The sequence below is a fragment of the Sebastes umbrosus genome, chromosome 16, assembly GCF_015220745.1.
Source record: "Sebastes umbrosus isolate fSebUmb1 chromosome 16, fSebUmb1.pri, whole genome shotgun sequence".
Classification (NCBI taxonomy): Eukaryota; Metazoa; Chordata; class Actinopteri; order Perciformes; family Sebastidae; genus Sebastes; species Sebastes umbrosus.
Genome location: NC_051284.1, coordinates 11,739,532 through 11,754,761, shown reverse-complemented (window position 1 = coordinate 11,754,761; position 15,230 = coordinate 11,739,532). Strand labels below are relative to the sequence as shown.

At 41.4% G+C, this 15,230-nt stretch overlaps 1 protein-coding gene across 4 annotated transcripts in view; it reads right to left on the bottom strand.

Moving 5' to 3' along the window:
• dlgap2a (discs, large (Drosophila) homolog-associated protein 2a) overlaps window positions 1–15,230 on the bottom strand; it is a 202,860-nt gene that overhangs the window by 169,807 nt on the left and 17,823 nt on the right. The window lies entirely within an intron of this gene.

Here is a 15,230-nt window from a genome sequence, read left to right as displayed (position 1 = left end):
CGTTCACACTGCATTGTATGTGAATTTTGTGTATGCAAGAAATGCCCCGATGTAATCTACATTAGCAAGAATTACTGAGTATGAGACGTGAGCTTACTGCACATACTCAACTGCCCCACAATGCATCTGGGTACCTTGAGACCAGACGTCAGCGATGTGAGATTTTGAGCCAGGCTAAAAGCTGTTAATTTGTCACTTTATTAAGTCTTAATATGTTTTCAGGTGAGAAAGGAAGCATTTAGATTCCCAGTATGTGGCCAGTTTGTCCAGGCCCTTCGTAAATTTGCTGCGATCGTTTTCAGAGATGTGACGGAGCCGCTGGCGGGGAGCCTTGAGACCAGCCCGACCGTCGGTTGACTATACTTCAGTCTGAACAATCTGTTGGTGAAATCATACTTAATCGTTAATTTAGTAGGTAGTATGCACTGCAGTACATACTGTATTAATTATGTAGGATGCAATATGGAAGTATGCGATTTCGAACACAGCCTGACACTGACCAGTTACTCGCAACTTTGCTCTATTTTAGAGCTGAAATAATTACCGAATTAATCAGTTAATCAGCAACCATTTTTATGAATGCAGCAGATGGTCGCCCACCCAGAGCCTGGTTCTGCCTGAGGTTTTTACCAATTAAAGGGGAGTTTTTTCTTGCCACAGCTGGTGGGGGATCTCTTGTTGGGTCTCCAAGGGTGCTTTCACATCAGGGACCCGGGCCCGGATCTGAGTACACTTGATCCCAAAGTCCAGTTTGTTTGATGAGTGTGAATGCTCCGTACCGTACTCTGGCACGGTTTGTCAATCCGTACTCGAGTCCACTTGAAAAGGTGGTTCTGGAGTACGGTTCATGTGTACTCGGCTACAGTTCGCATCAGGTGTGAAAGCCAACCGTACCAAAACACGGAAGTGAACTGCTATTTAACACGAGAAATGTTAGCAGTCAGGGAGTAGTTGTAAAAGGGCAGGGTGTTTTCAACACCACAAGTCTCCTCCAAAATCTGTATATGCTCGGCAGGCGAGAGGTTCCTTAAAATATAGACAATAGTGGGCGATGGGGTTGGGCGATGTTTGTTATTTTATTTAGCTAATTTAATGATCAGCCTCCTGCTCAGTGGGCAGAGAACGTGTAGAGTCGGCATATTTTCACATCAAACTCAGTGAAATAAGAGTTTATTTCAACCAAACCAGAGTTGGTGATTGTTGGAAAGACTAACAACGACGGGTTTGGTGAGTTTTATTTTGTTTCTGTCAAATTTGATTGAAGTGTTTTATGATGCTCAGCCACTAGAACAGCTGATCTCAACATAAACAAATGCACGTGGATGATGACGCAAGTGTACTCGGATACGGAAAACAACTTTACTAATGTGAAAGCTGAGCGGCGGGGGAGTGGGGAGAGGGGGGAATTGTACTTGGGCACGGTACGAATCAATCGTACCTAATATGAAAACGCCCTGAATCATAGAGTACGGTCTTGACCTGCTATATATGAAAAGTGAAAAGCAATATAAAAAATAAATTGAATTGATAAATAAATTGAACTGAATAATAGATAAATATAAAACATACCCTCCCTCCCCCCCCCCACACACACACACACACACACACACACAGAGTCACAAATACTTCACACATGTTTTCTCCTCTACTGGTTTTTGTCCACCACTGGGAGTCAGCCTTCTGTCATGTCTGAGGATTGTAATTCATCATTTCATTTCTATTCTTCTCAAATAAACAGAGCCATTGACAACCCACTCCAACTGCAACCTTGATAAAAAAGGATTCACAGAAGATTTCACAAAAGAAGCTAAAATGCCAATTTGTGTGCTGCAATGTGAAAAAAAGAGAAAACAGCAGGGGCAGGTGACTCCAGACATAACGATTCCCCACGACAAAGAGAAGTAACTGATGACACATCAAGAACCAAGTGAGAAATTCTTTTGAAATACACTCGGTACAATAAAAACCTGAGTCAGTCATAACTTCAAAGAGAGCTACAGCTGATGTGTCACTTTCTGTGTCCTTGAAAGGATGAGGGTGGCAAAGTATCTGTCAGCGTATGTTTCTTATTAGTGAACTATCACCATCAGCCAAAGGAGTGTTAATAAACAGTGTGAAGGACGATTTCCATGCTGCTTTTGTGATTATTATTTTGAAGGATGAGCAGTGGAGGAATGGCCTTGATCTGTTGGAAACCTCTAGGCATCAACACATTCAATTATATTCAACAAATGGTGTTTTGGCTGGACGCGAGAGTTGTGAGAGCATGTGGTCCGGCTGCCCGGTGGAGGCGGGCGCTTTGATGCACAAACCCAAAGAAAACCTTATGGTCAGAGGGATCAGGAAGGAAAGAGAAGCAATGGAGAGTGGCGAGTACAGATGGCAGCATCTAGAGCAGAATGTGGTCCAGACCCATGACAATGACAGATAGGAGTCAAACAAGAGAAAGTAAAAAACAAAATAGCATAAACCCCGCTTTACCGTAAAAAGTGATGTAGACACACAAACGATTTTAAGTAGAGATAGCGTGAAAGTGCAGCTGCAGGCTACCGGTAAGATACGCCATGTCATCTTTTAAGTCTTGTTAGTCTACCGTTTTTTTTCTTTCGGACGCACCCAAGTAGGCGAGGGCGAAGAGATAAAAAAAAAATACTGTGAGATCATGCTTTTGATTCTGATGGTCGAAATCGGAAGCTAATTTCGATCAAATTCCGATTTTGAATCAAAATCATGACACCCCTGTTACTTACTAATGATTTTTAAATCAGTTATAAGCCACTGATAAGCAAACAACTTTTGAGTTGGACCACTTGTACTAATATATTCAAGTTATGTCTACAGTACTGTGCCTTTTGTACCTAAAGCACAGGACATAAAAATGTTCTATAGCTGAAACGATTAGTTGATTAATTGATTAGTCAATCAATAGAGATATAGACTATTACGAAAAACTATTTTGATAATTGCCTGAGTAATTTTTCAAGCCAGACATTTACTTGTTTCAGATTCTCAGATGTGAGGATTTACTGGTGTTTCTCTGTTTTATATCAATGTAAACTGAATATCTTTGGTTGGACAAATTGAGACGTTTGAAGCCGTGACCTTGGGCTCTGGAAGATTGCGTTGGCCAATTTTGTTATTTTCTGACATTTTAGACAAAACAACCTATTGGTTAATTGAGAAAATAATGGGTAGATTGATATGATAATGAAATAGTTGCTAAATTGTTCACGCCTTGTTCTTCATTAGACAACAGAGAATCAGTCATAACAAAGCTGGTTGGTATATATTTGACTTCCTGCCTTGCATTTGTTGTGGCTGCGATCCCGGCTAATCAAATCACAACTAGCCTCTCCAGACAGCCAGTCGCTGGCCCGCCGGCTACAGACCCTCCACAGATAATGTCACTTCCTCCGAAAACAAACTGATCTTGTTACCAGACATGGTCACTGTTATCTGTCACAGCAATAGCTCCCAAAAAGAACTAAATTTGAACTGTGGTAAATACTAAAAAGAACAACGATGCTGGCTGACAGGCAGAGAAAATGTTTCGCTCAGTAAGAAGTGTTAGTTTGAGTTATCGCCTCCTCCTGAGTACCTGAACATCTGACAGCGCAAACAGCAAGACAAATGTTTGTATTGAGATTGGCCTTTGTAGTTTTTCATTTACTTATTCTTACACAGTGATGACAGTGGACATGTGTGTGTGTGCATGTGTCAGCAAAGAGAGACACACAAAGATAAATGTGAAGACACATAAAAAGTGCTGTGTATAAAAGAGAGAGAGACGTACTATACTGTTCCCCTGAAGCATGTTCAGACAAACAGGTGGAGCTCAGTTACGACTCTCCTTGTCAGGTGTCGGAGAGCTCCGGGCTGCCAAATGGGCGCCATCTATTCAGCATAGCTGCTGCGCTAATAATGAGGGCTGAAATGAATGGTGTCACTTTAGTGTAATTGCTGCAGTGGGAGAAACATGTTCAGAACATCGGGTACAACAACTAGATGGGCTACAGGGGACCTAGAGGGAAGAGAGAGATACCATGGATAGGATAAATAGACCTTTACTGCAAGCAAGATTCAACCGACAGATAGGGAGAGTGAGCACTTTAGTCTAGATATGCACTCAGTGCTTCAAAATGCCACAACCTAAAGAAAATCAATACACAATTGTACTCCACTGGTCAACTGTGGGAAAAAAAATGCAATTATAATGAAACAGAGAAGTGTAAAACAAGACGATGTAGCTGCAAAGATAGAGGTGATACGTTCTCTGTTCTCATTATCTGCCGCCAAATAGACCTTAAAGGGATAGTTCGAGTGTTTTGAAGTGGGGTTTGTATGAGATACTTATCCATTGTAGGTGTATTACGTGCAGTAGATGATGTGTCGGCGTGACCCCAGCATCGAGAAACAGACAGGAGTACCGACACCAGAGCAAAGCAATACAGGGCTGTGGACGGGGACAGCAGAAAAAGGGATTTTAGCCACCTAAAAGTAAGGCTTATCTAAAAAATAAACAATATTCATTTAAGTGTACGCTTAAGTGTCACTGACCCCTTTCCTTCTCCTTTCCGACGGCGAACTGAACTGAAAGTGAAACTTATCTCTGCTCTCTCCAAAGGCTCAGATGACAAAAAAAGTATAGATATGTTTCACTTACAGTTCAGTTTGCTGTCGGAAAATATTTTAAATATAGCATACACTTAAACTGATATCAATTCTTTTCGGTGAGACTTTCTTTTAGGTGGCTAAAATACATTTTGCTTTGCTCCGGTGCTGGTGCTCCTGTCTGTTTCTTGATGCTGTGACTGTCATCTACTTTAAGTAATACACCTACTATGGATAAGTACCTCATACAACCCCACTTCAAAACACCCGAACTATCCCTTTAATAATGAACTACAGCACACAAACTCACACACATGCATGCATATACACAAGCCAAGCAAATATACCCAGCAAGCTGGTCTCTGCCAGTGGGTGTGAAGTAAGCCCCAAGACTCAATGACAGGTAATTCTTTACTTAAAAGCCAAGACTCCAACTTCTTCATTTTGACAGAAACCATTTCTGACACGTACAATAGTTTTAGATGTCACCATACGCATACAAACTGCGAAACAAAGTCTGCGGCGAGTTTCAACACAAAGTCTGACACCTGGGAGCATCAGAGCATAGCAGACAGCTCGCTATTCCTCACTATCACCTTCACGCACACACTCACAGATGCAGCACAAACGCTGCCCGACTTTGTTTGGACAATCTAGCTGGTCAACCACTCTACAGATTTCAGATGAGCTTTTACAATCACCCTTCTCTGTCACCTCGCAACCCCAATTTTATCTAGCTATTCCACGGAGGCGACTAGTATTAACATGCAGGTAGTAGGCTGCAGCTTTCCCCTCAATGTCCTCAAGAATATGCTTCTCTTCTCACTCCTCATCTTGTATGTACAGTACATGCATAGTCACTTGAATACATTAACTTCAACTCGATCAATACAATATTCATTAATTGAGAATTATGACCAAAAAAGACCATCATACAGTATATTAGTTTGGCAGCCTATGCCTATATAACACTGCATTTTACGATGTGTGCCAGACCATCAGTTTTTATATGATATCTGCTGGACGGAGATACTGTTGTTCCTGCACAAATGACACTAAACTTCCAGGGGCTTTTCATGGTTTGCAAAATTGACTGTCAATTGACAGAATTTTTTTTTTTTCCAAAGAATCAAAGAAGGCCAACAAAAAAAGGACAAACAACCTATTTGTAACAACAAGCTGGAAGGTTTTCAGGAAATGGGCTCTTCATTTCATGCGCTAACACTAGCATGACCTACAAGCTGCCATGTCAGGCTGCCACAAACACTTATATTGAGACTGAAAGTTTAATCTTGACCTTGGAAACAGTAGCTGTCTCACCACAAGATCCATTAGGTGGCTGTTCTGGAGCTTTCGATTGCATCATAAAATCTTTCTAAACAGATGGAGTTTGTCCATGTTGGCTTAGTTGAGACTGAAAGTTCATCTGCTGAGGTAGACTGTGTGATACAAAGAAGCAAAGAAGCCAAACTGATTATTTGATTAATCATTTTAGCACTACTTGCATTTAAGCCATGCTTCAGTTACTCCTAGAAATGATACATGAAGCACCTTGAACACCCAAAGTTGGCTCTTCAGCATCAGTGTTAATTTTGGCAACAAATAATGATGAAATCAAGACAAAAAGAAAAAAAAACTAACCTTTGAAAACGAGGACTAGGACGGTAATAATTTATATAATATTTTTCGCAAACGATAATATAAAAGACGTACAAATGCACAAATTAACTAATTACTGTTTAAAGAGTAACACAAAGCATTACGGCCCTCTCTGGTTCAAAGTTTCAAGCCTGTTTCACCTCTGACCACACCCAACATTGATGTCACGAGGTCCTGGAGTACACATGTACTTCACTGCAGCAAGGTAAAGGGTTAAACCAATGGAAGTCAGAGGAGACAAGATTTTCAGGGGGTGTTAAGTTACTCTTTAAATCATAGACTGTACACAGTATAAAGACGGATGACATGGCAGCTCCCCAAAAGTGAAGCCAAAACATCTTGATCGCCTCCTGGTGGCTGGCTGCAGTATAGGTCATAAATCCTGCCCCCTCCATGTTAGCGGATGGGACACTATCTGCGCAGACTCTGACTCCAAATGACGTCAAAAGATGGCAGCTCCCGTATCCAGGATATTTTGGCTTCACTTTTGTACAGTGGGAGGAAGTAGAGATGCGTCATCCATCTTTCTATACAGTCTATGATTTAAATGTAAAGTCTTATTTAACAACCTGCGTGCACTGTAGCCTAGCTGCTGACCAGTAAAACAACCACCCAAAATATATTTTGCTCAAAGGTTGATTTAGCTGCTTGACCTGCAGCTAATAAGAAGCATCTTGCATTCAGTAATGTTATGTCTCTGTCAGTAATATTATCTGATGTTACCAGTTCTTGAGAGAAATAGATTTCTGGATGGAAATTAATCTATAAATCAACTGAGAGTTAGATAAGAGGGGACAAACTACAAAAACATGCAAGCAGCAGGCCAGCATTTCAAAAAATGTAATTTAATCTAACATTATCAAGTGTGCTGTGGATGTAGCGTTAACTTTACCTTCAGTCGGCTATTTTCCGTGCTGTTATAAGAAGGAATGAGTACGTTTCAGGATTAATATCAACCATCTAAATGTTTTTCTAGAAGTTTAAGAAATATCATTACATTATCCACTCTTTTAGCTTTGAGCTCCTCTCAAGCTACAACTAATCTACATTTTTATCAAAAGACTGAAACTAAATCAAAATCAGGTGTTCAACATGAGAGCGAAATGTACCATCAACTGTATGCCTTCCATTAGTAGAGATGTGCAGGCTGTGAACTGATATTGTGCTGATGAGGGACCCATCATAAAGTGTGTGTGCGTGTGTGAGGGAGAGGAGGAGAGACGAGGGAGACGGAAAGAATTAAAGGGAATTAAAGGTTTGCCAACATAGCAACAAAATCGGGACCACCTCCCATTTCTTTCACTTCCTGCCGCCGTCATTCGTCCATTAATGAGCAGCTTGGAACGGAGTGACTCAGCATTAAATCAAAGCTTACTCCCAGCTCCCTCATTATGTCAGGGACAAGCTGAGACAGACAGTCCACAGAGACCAGCTGTCCTCCAGTCAGACACAGTGTAGTTCAATGACAGGAGTCCCTGCAGAGAGATGAAGCACACACTCACAAATACATTCACGGGCAGGTAAGTGTGCAGCACACTCACAAACACACACATAGTACAACACTTTTGGTTGATACTGTAGAAATAGGAGATTCGCAGTGATCACCACATGGTGAAATGTGCCAACAGTTTGGGTGAGCATTCCTATGGAAGCCAAGTATTAAGGTTAAAGTGTTTTGGCCCTGCAGTGGGAATCAGGTTACCTTGCACGGCAGTTGGATTCTTGCGATGTCACAAGATCACGTGAGAATCGCGGGATCACATCTCACACGACAATCCATCTCGTCAGGCTTTAAGTAATGCGTTGGTGTCCGGCAAGCCAGAGACCGGACAAATCAGCGTCCTGTGAGGAGCTACTGCAGCTACGGGCGTGGTTTAGGTGAGGTGAGACCCGGTGAGACAAGTGTGACGTGACACTGAGAGGCGACTGTTCGTTCTAAACAACAATGGCGGCTCCTGAAGAGGTTACCAGAGATACTGCAATAGCATCAGTTATATCGGAACTATGGAGTATTTCTTCTTTTAAAGAAGAGCAAAGTGTGGCCTGATGGATATGTTTTTGCCTTCAGTTAGTTACGCTTTCGTTAGTTTGATTGACAGATGGTTCAGCCAATCACCTGCCAAGTATTTTTTTTTAAAGTGTGCCTGCCTTTTTTCAAACAGTTTCCATTGATGGCTTCTCAGATGGTTCTGTGTAACAAAACATCTGGCGGATCAGGTTAAGTATCAGGCCGTGCCGTCATAAATCTACCGAGTCCTCTGACAAGTAGTGACACCTTGCTTTAAAACCTAACCTTAGCTACCTTTAAACTGCCCTTTAGTCACCTCATACACTTGATACTTGATACTTGATCAGGCCTTATATCTACATTGTACTGTATCTGTTTAGGCTGAACAACAGTGGCAGGCCCAACTGGCTTAATGGGAACTTTAATCTGAATGCCATGGCCCGCTCAGTAGTCTAGCTACCATCACTGTTTAACTAGCTATATAAACATGTTAAACAGCCACTTTACTGTATATATTTTAACTAAGGGAGTGTCTTATTGCACCACAACATTATGATCGATCATCGTGAACTAATGTTACGTTAGATTAGAGCAAATGGACACTTGTGGCTGTCAAGCATGGTAGTTATCAGCAGAATGGTTGATATAACCTTTACTGCTGTTTTACTGTATTATTCCTTGCTATTGTAACTTTAGCAACCCCCTCTGGTATTCCATAAAAAAAAGTTTTAATATGAAGTTGTGTGTGAGTTTAAGAGTGTAGGCAAGCCCACAGGGTCATCAGGTGGGCATCGTCTCAACACCAGCTAATAGAAAACACCATGTAACAATAACCAACAACCAACACGTTGAGCTAACTAGCAGGCAGGCTCACCTACTAACAAACCCAACCAGCTAACACCATCAGCTACCAATATGCTGGCTACCAAAAACAAGCTTACTATCTGCCAGCTCGGGCCTAAGATTCAACACATAGTATTAAAGCTGCAACAATGAATCGATTAGTTGTCGACGAGTAAATTAATCAGCAAGTATTTTTACTATTTTCTTTACTCCTCTTTAACGGTAAACTGAATATCTTTGAGTTGTGGACAAAACAAGACATTTGATGACGTCATCTTGGGCTTTGGGAAACACTGATCGACATTTTTCACCAACAATAATCGATGAATCGAGAAAATAATCAATAGATAAATCAACAATGAAAATAATCATTTTCAACAGATCATCACTCACATTTTGCTATCTCTAACTATTGCATTCCCATATATGTGCTAAAAACACACACACAAACCCGTGGCCAAACAATTTACTGGCACCCTGGCGCTGAGACACGTTCCACTGCTCAACTTACATTCAGTGTTGTCTAAATGTCCTAAGGCACTGTATCATGAATATTCAGCTGAACTGCACCTTGACCAGCGTGTCCTGTTTTACAGATCTCTGATACCACATGGGAGCTGTTCAAAAAGTATCGCTGAGTTTACCTCTAATCCATTATTCCTCTGTGTCATATTCGTTTACAATCAATTTGTTAGCCGCGGCGGTGCAGTTGCACAGAGACAGGGGCCTGGAGGAAGCGGCCATGTTTCAGAGCTACCAACTCTTGTAACAGTTCAGTGGGTACGCCTTGGCGGTGCTGGAGGGAGTGCAGAGGAGGAGAGGAGGGTGTCAAGGGTACAGACTCGCAGTAGAAAGTAGGGAAGGCTGAGGAGGAGAGATAGTGCAGGATTTGTCGAGAGTTTAGCAGACATGAGGAGACTTCCTGAGGGCCTTCAGCACACACACACACACACACACACACACACAAATACACAAACGGACACTTTTTCCCCTCACTTTACTCTGTCAGTTCTCACTCATTCGATCATCATTCTCTCTCGTTTTTCACCGTCATCACGCAGATTCACTAATCTTCTTTTGCTCATGCAGTCCATACATATTATTTGTGCTTTGTATCTTTCTAATACAGACTTTTTTCTTTTTTTTTTTGCGTATGAAGAGCATACAGAGTTGGCATCAAGGCCTCGGAGAGCTATCAGAAGGAGACAGGCTCTCCCTGGCTGCCTCGCTTTGCTACAGATTGATATCAAGTCTGCTGGAGGACACATTATGCATGTGTGCAGTGACTGATTGAGTGTGTGTGTAAATGCATTCAAAAAAGCAGGCTGGACACAGAAGGAAAGCGACAGCTCGCCCGTTAATTGCTCAAACTAATAGAGCAGCTGCCGATTCAGTCCCGTGTCAGTCAGATTCACAGCGGGACGGGACGGCTCGGGGAGGACATGTGAAGCATTAAGATGGACGTGCTGTGACTCTGGACAGAGGCTAAGTAAGGTAAAGAGAAAAGCCATTAGACTGATGTAGTTCGGGGACTTCTGCTGTCTCTGGATGAGGATACAAAAGACAATTATCAGACAGAGGACACAGGCAGTATTCACAGTGCTCTTTGGATTAAGTTTAGAAAGTTCCCAAACATTTAATGTTAGGACTTTAAAGCACAATTCCCCAATATTTTGTTATGATTTTCATCTCTTGCTTTCTAACTAACCTATCCTCCGGGACAACTAGTTTCCATGGCAACGTCCTCAGACAAACCCTTCCACTTTAAATTGACACAAAGTACGCAGCAGGAGTGGAAAGCTATCTAATGAGAGAACATTTCGGTGAGTGTAACCCAACAACAACTGTACTAGCATTCAAGCTAATAAGCTTCATTTTAAAGTTACAGTTGGTAACTATAATAAAAACTTTTTGTCACATTTGCTCAAACTGTCACTATATCCTGACAGTAGTACATGAGACAGATAATCTGTGAAAAACGCAGGTTCCTCTGCCTCCTTTTAGTGCTCTTGATGGCATTTGCAAGTACGTGCCTTGAGGAAAACAACCAATCAGAGCAGAGCGGTCTCTAACGCAGCTGTCAATCACTGTTCGTGAAGCTTGTAAACTTCGATCAAACTATCAAACAAGGCTGATCAAATATGAATCACAAGCTTTATGATATCCAAATGTCACTATGTCATAATGCTTATACTCTCATATTCTGAGAAGTGCTGACTAAACTGTATTACAGTTTTTGTACATTTAAACATTTTACAGTTATATCCTCTATAAGTTTTTCCAACTGTCAAAATCCCCAAATCAGGCTGATAATACTTTATCCTTTTTTTTTTTTTTAAATACATCTCACTCCTGAACAGTCATTATATTTGTTTGATGTTGATGAAAAATAAACTCTATTGATTGTAAAATGTGGCATGGTCATGACATTGTGCACTGGTGTTTGCCATCATTTAAATCTTTTCTTTGACAGGTTTTTACAGGTTAATGCTGTTGCTGGTCGTTTTCAATTTGAAAACAACTTTAACTAGGACATTAGTTGTAATTTTTGTCATGCCTGAATTCAGCGCTTTGCATAAGCAACTATATTTTAATAACAACATGAATCACATCTAACTAAAATGGAAGGAGTCTCTGTCTGTCTTTCCTTTGATTTTCTTGACAACCGTTTAACTGATCAACTTGGCGAGTGTATTGCTGAGGACTCAAGGAAGTACAGCGTCGAGTGTGAGCTTTAGAGATCTATGGGGCATAATTATTAGTAGTGTGTTATGTACACACTGCATAGTGTACTGAGATGGGACCCCTAGTAACTGCCTCACACCAGACAGCGTCAAAGTGCTGCTTGCCGCAATAATTACATTTTTCTGCAGCCGGGAGGCGTGTTCATGTGTTTCAGGTGGGCAAAAATTCTTTGTGACATAGGTCAACATGTCACAGGAGTCATAGGACTCTGATTGGCCACTGGTGAGTGACTGAATTAATTATTTCTTATGACTCCTGCAGTACACACAAGGACGCGCCACACCATTTTCTCTAAATATGTAACCATGTGCGCTCAACAAACACCTAATATTTGTCTTTCATACAATCTGTCCTATACTTTGATGTTAGGTTTGACAAGCTGTTTAGCGCTAGCTTACTGTAGCTAACACACTATTTTATGATGTTCCCCTGCTCATGAAGGCAGTGAAATATGAAGCTCTATGCTTAGAAGTTCTGTATTTAACATTTTTAGCGGGATTTGGTATGAAAAGCTTACCTTGAAGAGTAATTTTTGAACAAAAATGACAATCATTAGTTAAAGCTTTTCAAATGAGAAGTGCTACTTCTCCGTTTCATATCAAAATACATCTATAAATTGAACATCTTTTGGATTTTGGACTGTTGGTTGGAAAAAAACAAGACATGAAGATGTCTTCTTGGGCTTGGACTTTTGGGTGAATTTTGTTTTACAATTCAAACAATTGATTGAGAAATGAAGTGGCAGGCCTGGTGGAAATAATTGCAGCAACGTATTATGTGTGTGTCTTACCATACACAACAGTTACATGCATCAAATACCCATGATGTGTTTTTCACACACAAAATAGGAGCAAACGTCATGCACAGCAATTGGACTTTGCATGCTCCACCATTTAAAAACCATGCATATCATAAGAATAATTACTAATCATCTTAATACTAAAAGTTACAAGTGCAAGACAAACAATAAATGTAGGTGCACTTTCCTAAACACAGAGTAAAACACATGGGAATTGTAAATGGAGGCAATGGGTAACATTTGCGTGTGTGTGTGTGTGGGGAGGTGTGTTGTAAGACTCAGGGGAGACACAATCGATGAGGATACAAGGCCATGAATGCAAAACAGAAGTGTCCAAACGCCACAAAGGATGATAGAAGAGCTTCCCAGAATGCAACAGTCAGCATATCTCTTCACAGCACCTTTGCATTCCTGGTATAATTGTGGCATAAGCAATATGAGACACTGCAAATCTAAACTTTAACAAAAACTACCCTGCTGCTCATTCAGTGGATGTGAACATATTGTCAGTAACATTACATATGAATATTCCAAAAGTCAGATTGGAGGTTCCAGTGAATTACATAAATGGAAATTAGTAGTTACATGTTTTCCAAGATGCTACAGCAGGAGAGTGGCTCCGAGCAGGGGATGGAAGAGATGATGAAAGGATGCCAGGAATTCAGCATGGACATGAAAAATGGCAACAGAATGGTGGAATATTCACACGTTAATTAATGTCTATAAATAGGAACAGTCGGTGAATTTGTGGCATAGAAATGCCGAATGTTCATCAGCATGAAGGTTTCCGCTTACGGAGCAGAGGGACGAGCTGATAACAGAGAGAGAGAGAGAGAGAGAGAGTGTAAGATTATGATAAGCCTCATCCCTCCACTTTCTATGCTCAAGGTTTTTGAATCTGAGAAACAGAAGCGGGGAGCAGCTGAAGGAGCTGAAGGAGATGGATTCATGAGAGCTGAGAAACTGCCCAGGAGAGGGCGCCCCTCGCTCGATGGAGTACAGTAGAGCAGAGCACATGCACACAGAAATGGACACACACATGCACACACAATGCAGCGTCTTAATCCTATTCACCAGCAGGAGATACCAATCTTTTCATGGCCATTATTTCCAAAAAGTCCCTTCTAATCTTACTTACTCTTCATCATTTTCCAGATATTCCACCCCTCTTACTGTACCCTCTCCTTCCTCGAGCCCTACACTACATCTTTCAACTCATGCCTCTCCTCGGGCCTGACTCACACTACTGTACTCACTAATGAGCATCCTCGTCCAACGCCAGTGCTAATTTATGCCATCTGTTTAGCATATGCAAATACAACCGCCCTACTGTATATCATCCAATCAGTACAGAGAAGAAATGCTTATTGAAAAAGGACACAATGCAGTCTTTGCATCTAGTGACACCGCAATCTGTGTTGCCATGGAAACAGGATGCCATGGTAGACACTGTATAGACACAGAGGTTGTTCACAACTGTGCCATTGTTTGGTGTGTGTGTGTGTGTGAGCCTCGCAGAAGTCGTTCAGCAAAGGCTCTGACTTGTATCTCAGATGGAACTGGTGGCTGATTGATGATCCGTGAACTTTGGTGGAAGTAGTTTGAGGTTTGTTGATGCACCACTGCTGAGTATTCAAGAGAAGTGCCATGTACTGTGTCTTCTTGACAGCGCAATCTATCAGAATAAGGACATTTACAGGGAGGAGCGACGTTTTGTGAAATGAAATGGAATTTGTAAGCAAGTGCAGTCAAGCGGATTGCTGTCAAGTCCGCAGTCAAATGCATACAATGTGGCCTATGCACTAATGTATACACACACACAAACATCATGAACTGCTAAAATATCTCTGGAAAAGTTTCAGAGCGTCACACATCCATATTCATAAGGTTATTTTAATAAGTGTCCACTCCGCCAGAACACCTTGTTCTAAGACCGGTCGAGATGTGCACCCCTGGGTCCTCCATATTCATGCAGCGCTTGCCAGCCAGCCACCTCGACAACACACACGAGCTCGTCCTGCTGAAAAAGTTACGGCTTGGAAATACCCTACAAAAACTTGAGCTGACATTTTGTAAATCTCTTCACGCACTTTTTCTGTAATCGATTCAACTTGCGTGGCACAAAAAGAGGATTGTTCCGTATAACAGCAAGCCCCACCCATCTGGCACCCTTTAAATAGAGAGGCCAATAGAGTGGATTGGATTCAAACTTGGCCCAGATCTAGCTTACAGAACTTCTATGCTCAAAATAACAGTAAAACTGCTGATTTACCAGTTTGTCAAGTTCCTTATCGGCTTAAGTGCAGATGATCTCGCCCCATCAAATACTAATTTCACGCTGCAAAATGCCTCACAGTTATCAGTTATAACTCCAAGCTCCAACACCTAAAAAAAAGTTTCCAAGTCTCTCTTTATCGCCATGGTTGCTGATTCCTTGCTCTACTCTTCAGCATGTGTCTCACATCTGGGAAGGGTATGCAGTTGGCTTTCTAATCATGTGAAACATTCAAAAGGTAGACATCAGTCTAGCACTGTTTGCAGAACAAAGTGCAAAACGGTGGACTG